Genomic DNA, 3,227 nt, shown 5'->3' with positions numbered 1-3,227 from the left:
TGAAACAAACTTTATTCAATGTTTAAATAATTAGCGACATCAACTTTAAATTCTAGTTTCAACATTGATGTGATGTTGTGCTGGTGATGGTGTGCTGATGTGATGGGGGAGGGGTGCTAGTAATCATCACTGCTGTTCTTCACAGGTTCAAATCAGATGTTCTCTGATGTTGCCTCACTGTTGGCCTGTGCTGGTCCTGAATGTGTGTTCTGTCAAAGATGCAATTTATTTTGTTATAAACAATGAAGGTATGGAGTACAGTTGAATGTATTTGTAACCCGGGGGGTTAATTATAATGGAGGTTCAACAATCGTCCCTTGTTTGAAGTGTTGAAAATGGTTTGTTTATGTTATTTATTGTTCTGTTTATTTTGCGTTGTCTCGGCTGCGGTGGCCAGCGATGGAAATCGCGGAGATGGCGTCGACGAGGGGAGGGGAGGGGAAGGGGGAGGGAGTTGAGGGATGGAGCGGTCGAAATCTCGGAGTTAGCACTCAGGTCCCGGTTCCGTCTCGCTGGTCACAAGTGCTGCCATCGCGAGGTGAACTAAAAAAATTGCAAAGTCAGCTATTGGTTTGTTGAAAGAAAACAACCCTCTTTATTTTCATTATTATTTCTTATTATTCAAATATTTATTTTATGTTGAATAGTTGTTATTATTATCATTTATGATCATAATTATCATTTTTTATTTTATTTTATTTTATTTGCACCATAAAACAGAGGCAATGCATAGATTTAAAAAAATGTACACCGAAAGTGGTAAGAGGTAAATACCATATAATAAAGACAAAAAGAGTATAAAGTTAAGACTCAAAGTGAAAGTGAAATCATTAAGTTGAAGATATAGAGTCTTTACGTATAAGATAGGACTTCAGTCTAGACTTAAAATTAAATAAGGATGTAGATGTTTTCGCTTAATTAAACTGTGAATTCCAAAATAATGAACCAGTCAATAAAAGAAAATTTACTTTGTGCTGTATGGCAAGAGGGCATTGTTGACAATAGTTTGCTCCTTTTATTACTCAAGTGTGTTTGTTTATCAATCAAGGGTTTCACATTCAAGGGTTGAGTGAGCTTAGAGTGGGAATACATATTGTGTTAGTAATTTAGTTATTCTGTTGGGTGTTGAAAAATTAATGCATTTTATTAATCGCATGAATCTATTTTTCAGAGAAATTTGTGGTGGCCTGCTTCTGCAAGAACTGCAAGCAAAAAAGAAGAAGTCACTACCATTGCCCATTATGTGATTTTCGAGAATTTTCACGGGCAGCTGTATTTGGAAATCATTTAAAATCCATACATGGTAGGTGTTCTGATGTGGCATCAGCAAACATTTAATGTTGATTTTAAAAAACATCTCCAAATTTTAAAAAATTCTCAAAAATGAGAGGGAGGTTTTTCTTTTAAAATTAAGTCAGCAGTTGGATGGACAAGCAGGGAGGGAAGATCTTTATATAGTGACAGTGTGTAAGAGTAAAACCAAGCAATTGTGATTGCTGCATGCAAAGTAAATAATGAAATACAGATAATTTCATTAATTTTACAAAGCACTAAAATAGAAAAAAAAAACTGACTACAACTGGTACCTCTCAATGAAGCTACAAACAGACATTTTATTATCAGATGTTTTATTGAAGTAGTCAGGCATGAGCCATCTGAATATCTCTATTAAATGTGTTGGTATACGACTCCCTCCCAAAACATGTGGTCATATAGGCAGCAAAGGTTGTTTCAAAGTAACAGGTAATTATTCGTGTGAGCCTGTAGGCAACAGGTCTTACCAAAATGCTCCATATTTTCAGTACCATTATAAAACAACACGCTACTTCATAAAGGGAAAATGTTTTGTCGTGTCATGTCATGCCATGTCATGTCGTGCTAATAATTTTTTTTTAGGTAGGTCTGATTTTGGGGTACATGTTTTAGTCATAAAATTACCTTGATTGTATAGCCTATATTGTCATGTTATCCTAATGTTTACTGCATTTTCACAATGTCTATCTCCTGCAGGTATGGAATCACAGAAGAGAAAAGGTAATATATGGCCCGAATTAACAGTGTTGGAATGTTGTTGTTTTTTTATTCTCAAGAACTTTCAAAACTGGTCTTGAATGTTACAGCATGCCATTTCGTGTCCCTGTTCTGCCAGTTGTGATAAATAATCAAATTCCTTCCCCTAAAATTGTTGAATCCCTATCAGTGAAATTAGAGTGTCTGGTGGTGAAGAGTGTTGTGTTTTCACCTGCAATGTTATAAGTTTCATTTCCCATTGTGTAGCAAAATGTGTCTCTGTAGCCCATAATCCTCTCCTACAGAACCACCCATCTGCTACAGTATCTGTGCAGGGCAGAAGCACTATACTTTGAGTATGGCTATAAATAATTGTTTACGTGTTCATTTTTTGTGTTTTTCTCTTATTTTGCAAAGAATCCGAGCACTACAAAAAGAAAAGCAGAGAACATTTCAGATTAGTCAACAGGAGAAACGCAGCTTGTGAAGTCCAGGCATAGACATTTTCCTTGCCCACACTGTCCAGCTGTTTTAAGTGCCCAGAAGAATCTGAAACGCCACATTAAAGATGTCCACAACATTGACTACACACCCATGGTGTGTGTTCATGTCAGAAATGGTATTTATGTCACACCCAAGTATGACCATAGCCCTGTGTTCCCCATCCATGTCATTAAATCCACAAATTCACAGAAAATGGATTGCAAGGTACCCAAGTGCAGAAGATTTATGCAAATAGCATGGTCGTCTGGAAACCCAGGAAAAGAATGTGCACATCTGGAGAGGACATCAAAAGCCAAACCATACATCAAGCCTGCAGTCCTCACAAGTGGATCACTACAGGACATGATGAGCAAAGGGCTGATGTCATCTGAATGGGGTGACAAATGTGACAAACTGAACACGGCTGCAGTACAGTGTGGCGTTGACAGTGTTTTCCCAGTTTTTGTGGAAGATGGGGAACAATCAAAACGTTGGCACTTCTTTTCTATATTCACCAATGAAAGTGACAACTGGTGTTACTTTGGGCGGACTAGGGTGACATTTGATTCTGTGGCTGGGCAGTGGAACTGTCAATGTCGGGGAAGTGGACAATCTCATCGCTGCGTCCATCGCATGATGGGAATGTGGTGGATTTTCCAGGAGTTGCCAGGCACCCTAGCAGCCACCTCTGACATCCAAGTGCATGACATTGATAACTTGGAAAGTCACATGCT

This window comes from Nelusetta ayraudi, unplaced genomic scaffold, assembly GCF_046127955.1.
Source record: "Nelusetta ayraudi isolate G7.1 ecotype Tasmania unplaced genomic scaffold, CSIRO-AGI_Nayr_v1 ptg000139l, whole genome shotgun sequence".
NCBI lineage: Eukaryota > Metazoa > Chordata > Actinopteri > Tetraodontiformes > Monacanthidae > Nelusetta > Nelusetta ayraudi.
The sequence above is the reverse complement of the archived record's forward strand: the minus strand, read 5'-3'. Positions refer to the sequence as shown.